We start from the raw sequence: 8660 nt of genomic DNA, 5'->3' as shown, positions 1-8660 counted from the left end.
AAACTGGTGAGTGCTTTTGATTCAATATAGGAACAGCAATGTTTCTGATAACTGACACTGCACAACACCAGATTTTTATGTTTACTCATAAACACACTTTTGTTTAGGTACTTCAAATGGCCTTGATGGACCTTAATAATTATCTTGGAATAAAATATATCTCCTAAAAGCCAGTTAGTGTCAGAATCTCAGCCTAAGCAGCTTACCCAAGACGTTTGCAGTTTCTGAAAAGTTCATCAAAACATTGAAATCAATTCTCATAAATTTTAGAATAGTGCATTTTTATTTCAGTAAATGTTAAGCACCACAAAGAGGTAAGTTGCTGCAAGCAGTTACTCTAAATCAAATTGGCTTGGATACCATTCAAAAAACAATTTGCATTCATTTTTAAAATAGTGTGATAATGAATTGCATTAATTGTTAATGTACATTTTCAATGTCATTACAGAACACATCCTAATCTTTCCCCACAGGATGACCAATTGGCAGTATGTGCTGAAAAGAGAAATGAAAGAAGCCTGAGTGTGATTATTTGATTGTAATGCTCAAGCTCCATTACTTCGGAGAGTGATTTTGCTCACGTGCTCTGAACTCTTGCAGCTCAGTGATAGAGGTCCCTGGCAGATTTACGTGAGCTGCTCACTTTGCATCAACAGGATTAACTTCATCAGGATTTGTACAGACTGAGCAGCAGGGCTAAAATGTTGTAAGTATCAGCTATTGTGTTCTGACACTGTTCAGATAACCCATTTCCCTTTTTAAATACTGCGTAAAGTGTTTGTCAAAAGGTTGTGATGTGAAGTAAAGCAAGAATTAAAATATGTACCCCGAAACTGCATACCATGGGGAGTTTAAATTATAAGTGCACTTAGTTTCACTTGTGGCTAGGGGTTATTTGGGTGTAACTTTTTTATTCTTTCTCCGGTCTCTGTACCACACTTGGGGGTCCACAGTGTTGGTGGCCTTCATCAGATGAAAAATGGCTTCCAAGCTTTAAAGGACCTTGCTTCTTTTGGCAATTAAGTGTTTATTGATTGTTAATTGATTGGTTGATTAGTTGGTTAAGCATTTGTTGTGTATTGACTCCAGCCACATCCATGAGGGCTATCCATGCATACAGACTAAGCATAAGCAGTTGAGGAGCAGAAAAGTGTGAATTAATCGTTGAATCATAGGATCTGAACTCAGATTCTTGGAGGTATTACTGCACTTTCTTATGATTTATTTTTTTACCTGAAGAATGAGAGGGTCTTCAGGAGTCTTTTATCTGGTGGTTTATGCATATAAGCCATGCTGATAACTGTTTCCAGGAGCAGATGAAACAGAAATTTCCATTGTAGACTTGTTTGGAAGTGCTGGAATTCACTAGATCAAAATTAAGAACATTAAAAATATGGTCTGTTTTTGCTAGAGGTCTAAAATATTTAAGGGAAAAACTTCTTTAGAACAGTTTATAGCTATGAAAACCTTTTGCAGCGCCTCTGATAAGGTCCCTGTACTGGTTGGCTCTACTTGTACCCTGACTGTTTGAATTTATGCTGGTTGTCAAAACATAAAGCCTGGAGAAACCAGTGAAATATGAGTGAGAGGTTTCCAAAAGCAACTCTTCCCACAGAACTGCCAGATACTGCTCACAGAGTTCTCTGCAAATCAAAGGTCAGGTGTTTGGGACGGCATATGGGTATGGGAAGAGACTGAGTGACATTTGGAAAAGGAAGGCAAGTTGAAATAGTGGAACAGAGAGGATGAAGAAAAATAAAGGATGGAAAGGTGAAAACTGTAAGCTTCCAAGAGAAAAATGAGGAGTGAGTGCTGTAGTAGTACAGAACTTAGAGCCATCAGGTACTGTTAAGGCAAGGATTTCAGTCTCTTTGATAAGTCATGCAAAGTAAGTAAATAAGGAGGGAAGCATGCAGAAGGCATTGTAAAATCTTTTCCTCATGGAGGAAACATAAGCCAATTCATCTGCTGGTGGGTGCCAGCTGCCCTGATAGAGGAGGACTGCCATAACACACTAGGGCCATAGGCTGCTTTGGAGCGTTGGCCATCACGTACTCTCATGTTGAAGCTGAACATTTTCCACAATTGAATTAAATATTTGCAAGGCAGGACAATATAATCTATCTTTCATTTGGTTGTTTCTTATAATTTATTGGCTTCTATTAACACACATAAAACCTCTCTTCCCCTGCCTGCAGAGCAAATACCCTGAAACTGTAGCAGTCAGTGACACAGCAAGACAGACATGTCTCACTGCCGATCATTAAGAGTCATGCTGGTGCCTAATTGCTTGTCATGGTTGAAGCGCGCCTCTGCAGACTGCTTGAGGAGTCGCAGACGGGGACACCAGCTAACAGATCCTTGGAGTGTTAAAATCTTGCTGCACATCATAATAACAGATGTTGGCATAGGTTGCACCTTATTAAGGGAGTCTCATCAAAGTAGTCACACTGGAGACAGGACATTTATTCCAAACAGCAGCAGTTTATGGGTAGGTGTGTTTGAAAATCCCTTCAGTCTTCTGCAGCTGCTTTACACCACCTGAAGGCCATGCACATTCTTGACCCATATAATTATCTTTACTCATTGGGTTAAATTTCAAGTAGGATATAAATTAGCTGAAAGAAATGAGGCATATTCAATAGGTGATGCACTGGAACACTGCTGAGCTTGTGAGTACACTGAAGTGGCTCACACATATAACTCGAAGGCATTCCTCTTTCATTTTGGGAAGACGATCCCTGGGTGACTAATGACCAAAGGAGGCAGACTCAGTAATAAACAGTGAACTCTTGCTCCACTGTGTACCATGATCAGATTTCAGGTAGACTGCAGCTAACCAGATACCAGAAAGGCTTTCAGCAAAGCCATAACTAACAGGGAAGCACTGCACCATTAGCAGCAGAGTCACATTAGCAGAGGGAAGGTCAGTTAAGAGCTGTAGACATCCAGCATCTCTTGGGGTCAGACTCAGGTGCAGCTTTGGAGCAAACAGCCCAAATTCACCTAAAGTGTTCTCTTCTTCAAGGATCAACAGCCATGTCTCATCTTGCCAAAATGCAGATGTGTACTGTTGAAAGATGCCAGGCACACATAACATACAAGATACTTTGTTGTTCAGAATGATCACAAACATTACAAGAGGGGATTGGAGCTGATAGTTATTCAGATGCTGGCCTGGTAGAAAGCAGGTGGGTTTTTTTCCACTTTTGAGTGCTGCGGAGCCTTGATATGCCAAGTCCCCACTTGTGCTACAATCTGAATTCTGTGTGAACATGTACCCACATCTACACTAAAACTGTGCAGTTACTAACTCCTGGGTCTTAAGGCTGTGCCTCAGTTTACCATCCAAAAAGAGATTTATACCTCCTCATAAATTTAAGGACTTTTTTCCGCAAGATGCAAATGACAGTCTTAGAACATGCTCTGTTCTTAATAATTGGAAGTTCCAGTTCTTCAGCCAAGAGGCAGGAAAAGTAAAAGGAGTCAGCTCTAACCACTTCTGTTGCCTCAGTTTTGCAAGAAGCAATATACCTGCAAGGTGATAGTATTGCTTTTCAACAGTAAGTGATAAAAATCTCACTTTCTCCAAGGATTAGTGGGCATTCAACTGTTTTACAGGGAAGTGGACAACACTGATGGAAGAGCTCTTCAGATCAGTGAATCCTTGATTCTTTTCATGCAGAGAGCAATGGACTTAAGGGTGCCCTCACCTTCCCTCATGAAGCAGGTATCCCCAGCATGAGGAAACTAGCATTTCCTTTGCAATCTCAACACAAGGGGAAAAGTTATGTCTGATTCGAGCTTTAACAGTTATGTTACCTTAAGATGTCTGTCCAGGTCATGGTGTAGCCATGCATCCTTACGGCAGGGAAAGGAAAAGAAACAGCTTTCAAAGGCTTATGTTAATTATGAAGCTTTCACAAGAAGCATATGCCTGTGTCCACCTGAAAGGGCAGCCTTGCAGGGTTTATTAGAGAAATGTTTGGCTCCTCATGAAACAGGGAGTTCAGAAGCAGATTATGAGGGTAAAATGATAACAGAAAGTTGCCCATATGGAGGCTGTAGGCTCCCTGCCTCACTGGTACAACCTTTAACTGAGCTGTGCCTATGTCCCCTCTGTGTAGACCATGCCAGGTCCCATCTGCAGAGCTCACTTACCTAAGCCAAGCCCATGTGCTTTTTGAGGTGATTTCTTCTGATCATGCAGTCATCTTTCTCATTCTTTAGAGAGAAAGTGAGCTTTTTCTAAGCCTGTGTCTTGTAACTTCCAGGAAGGTGATCTTCCTGCTGTCGAAGCTGGGTTGCTGGCAGGGCAGCTCTCTTTCAGCTCATTTTTTGCCTGCAAGACTGGGATTGCAATTTATTTCAAAAGTGGGTATTGCTAATGTTTGCATGCTATGTTGAAAGACTTGAAATGCTTTTTCTGGGGCAAAGAAACTTGTTCTGAAGCAGGTTACAAAAGCAACCCTGAGAAGCAGGGCTTGGTCGTTTTAAGCTCAGCAGCATGCTGATGTGTAACCTTAACTTCAGGGAAAATTTTCTACGTCTAGCAATACTGACAGCTAGGAGGGCAGGCGTGCATCTGAGTATATTTGTCCAGAAGCCTAAGTTTAAAAATACATGTGTGTGTGTGTGCATGTATATCTATGTATTGAAGATAGCTATTAAAAAAAGCTCAAAATCATCATCACTTTCTTGGGAAAACCATAAAAGTTACACTGTATTTCTGGCAAGTGCATCCTGTAAGTCCTTTCAGCCATACTGAATGAAAACAAATGAACCAGAACCAAAACCCTTGCTACAAAACATGAAACATCCATTGCTCCAAAAGTCAACGACTGAATGGTTAGTGCTATGCTCCAAGGTAGGAGAGAGGCCACGTTTCCCTTTCTGGAGAAGTCTGAATATATTGATTTAAATTGCCTGGAAAACCTTCCAGGCCCTCAAGAATTGCTAATACTTGTTTTAACATTTTCAACACCTTTAATTGGTGACATCATACAACCGAGGTGTGACTCAGCCAAGAATTTACTGGAGGATGAGGGAAGTATCACAAAATACCTGTTCTCACCGATTTCTGCCAGGTCTTGTTTTTTGTAGTAGACAGACTGTTGTGCAATGAGCCCTTTTTTAACCTTATTTGCTCTTACAGTCAAAGCACTCACAGCCTGGCGCTCTCGAGAACATCAATAATGCTTTGCCTGCTGACAGCAGCTGAGGACAGGAGCAGAACAAAATACGAAGCATTGTTTATTAAAGCACAGGACACAGAGCAATGGCTAAATAAGCAGCTCAAATTGACCTGCAAAATTCAGAGAATGACTCCCACAGGAAGCTAGTGCCCACATTGAAGCTTCAGCTTTGGGATGGGACTGTTTGCTTTATACTGCATGAGAGAAATAGAGGCTTTATAAATCTGATCTGTCCCACGGGATGACCCTGCTGCCTTCACCTCAGGGCTTGCCCTCCAAAAGGACCTGTGAGTGACTTCCAGTTTGCTGGGTCCTAATGGCATTGAGCCTGCAACCTCACAATTCACGGTAAGGAATTCACTTGGAAATAAGAAATTGCAAATTCATTTCCTACTTCATTATGAAAAATTGAATTTCAATTGGCTTTCCTCCCTCTGTCTCCTTGGATGGCTTCAGTGACTGAAAATGTTCTGCCTTAGAAATAACATCTTCCAGCAGATCAGACAATATTGCTGAGCAATTATCAAAAAAGAGCCCTTGGCATAAATAACAGAGCTTAACTGCACCGCTAGCAATGCTAACTCCTCTGCCTTCTGGTCTGCCTTTGGTACCTCTTGCCACATCTTTCGATCATGGCTCAGCCAATGCAGCTATGGATTTATAGCTGAAACATTGCTCAGACAGTGCATCTGGCACCAGCTGGCTGATTTCACAGAAAGGGCAATGAAAGTGTAGGGCTGCTGAGAAAGATGTGGCTGATACACCAAAGTGGAAGACTAAAAAGGAGCTTCAGTTCAGGAAGGGAGACTGGGGAAACTGAGCTGAGCCAAAGGCTCAGGGAGAAACACACTGGAAGGGAGTATGCTGCGGGGAAGATGGTGATGGGAGCAGGAGAGGGGTAAGGCCGTGAAGAGATTTTGAAACCTTCAGATTTATGTCCAAAGAGATAAAGCCTATAATAAGGTTACCTCTTCTACAGCAGTTGTGTTTTTCTCCAATATTTTGCAGAGCATTTAATACTCTGGAACTTGACAGCCATAGCTGTCACTTGTGCAAGGGCTGAAATGCGAAGAAAAATAAAAGGCAGCCCACTGAATGGTCAAAGTTAGATATGCTGTTTCCTTGTGATCACTGATTAGTCCTCAACAAGTTTTAGATGGTTCTCAGCTATGATAGGCATATCTTTGAGGGGGATAAATAAAAACATTGCAAATTGCTTTTACAGGACCTGAGGCACCCTACTTCAGAGTAAGGCTCATTGTGAAATATGAAACAACCTCAGAGCAGCTGTGCTGGTGGAAACGTGTGGTTCAAGGTCAGCACTGTCACCAGCCCTGGCCATTAAGCAGGTATATGGAAAAGCGTAAGTACAAGGCTCATGTAAATGAGACTATCCCCTAATTCTCTCCCAGCCTACGGCTACTTCAGTTTGGAGGTTTTATGCATTTTGGCTGCTGAAGATTTCCCAGGGCATTTCTGCCTTTCAAGCACTTGTCCAGTTGTGATTAAAAGAATGTTGATATTATAAAGTAATGTGAGAAACAAGAGGTACCTGAAAAGCATCGAGGACAGACTGTGAATGCAAATCTTCTAATAGGAATAGCCAGAAACAGAAAGCCATGACTAAATCCAGGTTATGCTTTGGTGTAGTGCTACTCGGGTCATTTCACAAGGGTTTGCTAGACAGGGAGCAGTGCCTTAGTTCCATATTTGGGAAGGCAGTCAGCTGCTTTGCATCTGGATGCCGCAACTGTGCGGTGCGGGCAATTGCCAAGAGCTTCTGAAGATGCTAAAAAACCTCTAGATTTCCCATCAGAACCCAGTAGCTGGTGACATACTTCTCTCTTTCTCATCTTTCATGCTTAGTTTTAGGAGCAGACACTCCAGGAAACTTAATACTCATGCCATTCTTGCTCTCTTTCCTGTGCACAGTGACCCTTACATAGGTGTAAGAAGTTTCTTAAGGAAGAAAAAACAAAAAAAGTGATCCTTTATGTGAAGTGCTACCCTCCAAGCTGGTTTCAGCACACTGCTGTACCTGAGCAAAGCCCGTAAGCCTTAAGAGTGGGCTGTGGTTGTTCCTCAAATGGATCCACATGTTTCTCAGCAATTATTAGCCACTGTTGTATTAGATGTTCCACTAATTTCCAAGAACTTTGCCACCTAGGAAATGCAAGACTGAAGATGACTTGTGTGTTATTAATACATTTACTGAATGGGCCCTTGCCTTGAGATTAAAACTAAAGATATCAAAATGAGACCTATGAGATGGAAAATTGCTCATGGCTAAATTGGAAGTTGCAAAGGAGAAGGTGAGCTTTTATTTTAAATAATGATGCATTTGCTTGGCCTTTTCCTTGAGCAGGTTGCTTTGACATACTGAATTAAAACAGCCAATCTTTTGGGCTCAACACATGGCATGTGCAGGACAACCCAGGGATCAGGCCCAGCTGACATGGGTTTATGGAAGGCAGGTCCTGCTTGATGAACCTGATCTCCTTCTGACAAGGTGACCCACCTAGTGGATGAGGAAAAGGCTGTGGATGTTGTCTACCTGGACTTTACTAAAGCTCTTGACACCATCTTCCACAGCATTCTCCTGGAGAAACTGGCTGCTCATGGCTTGCATGGGTGTAATGTTCACTGGGTAAAAAACTGGCTGGATGGCTGAGCCCAAAGAGTGGTGGTGGAGTTAAATCCAGCTGGTGGCTGGTCACCAGTGGTGTTCCCCAGGGCCCAGTACTGGGGCCAGTTCTGTTTGTCGCTGATGAGGGGATCGAGCGCACCCTCAGCCAGTTCCCAGCTGCACCAGGCTGGGGGAGCGCTGACCTGCTGGGGGGCAGGAGGCTCTGCAGGGGGGTCTGGGCAGGCCGGGCCGATGGGGTGAGGTTCCACAGGGCTCAGTGCCGGGCCCTGCCCGAGGGTCACACCAGCCCCCCGCAGCTGCAGGCTGGGGCAGGGGCTGGGAACTGCCCGGCGGGGAAGGGCCCTCAGCACTGGTGGGGCCACATCTCGCACCCTGGGGTGTTTCAGGCCCCTCACTGCAGGGGGGACGCTGAGGGGCTGGAGCGTGTCCAGAGCCGGGCAGGGGCTGGGGACGGGGCTGGAGCACCAGGCTCACGGGGGGCGGCTGAGGGACCTGGGGGGGGTTGGCCTGGAGAGGGGGCGGCTCAGGGGGGACCTTATCGCTCTCTGCAGCTCCTGGCAGGGGCTGTGGGCAGGGGGGTCGGTCCCTTCTCCCAGGTGATGGGGGACAGCACAGGAGGGAACGGCCTCAAGCTGCCCCAGGGGAGGTTTGGATGGGATGGTAGGAAAAAGTTCTTCCCTGAAAGGGTGGTCAGGCGCTGGAATGGGCTGCACGGGGAGGTGGTGGTCACCATCCCTGAAGTGTTTAAGAAACACTGGATGTGGTGCTTAGGGACATGGTTTCATGCTGGGTTTGGCAGTCCTGGGTTAATGGTTGGA

General features: G+C 44.2%; 1 long non-coding RNA gene across 1 annotated transcript; it reads right to left on the bottom strand.

Annotated features, from left to right (window-relative positions):
• Positions 1-317: 317 nt before the first annotated feature.
• LOC129737287 (uncharacterized) lies at positions 318-4296 on the bottom strand. The gene is made up of 3 exons (XR_008734978.1): positions 4158-4296; positions 3823-3861; positions 318-1365 (listed from the first exon to the last, which is right to left on the bottom strand). It is a non-coding gene; the product is annotated as an uncharacterized LOC129737287 (long non-coding RNA).
• Between the last annotated feature and the right edge of the window lie 4364 nt (positions 4297-8660).

The sequence above is a fragment of the Falco cherrug genome, chromosome 13, assembly GCF_023634085.1.
Source record: "Falco cherrug isolate bFalChe1 chromosome 13, bFalChe1.pri, whole genome shotgun sequence".
In the NCBI taxonomy this organism is placed as follows: Eukaryota; Metazoa; Chordata; class Aves; order Falconiformes; family Falconidae; genus Falco; species Falco cherrug.
The sequence above is the reverse complement of the archived record's forward strand: the minus strand, read 5'-3'. Positions and strand labels throughout refer to the sequence as shown.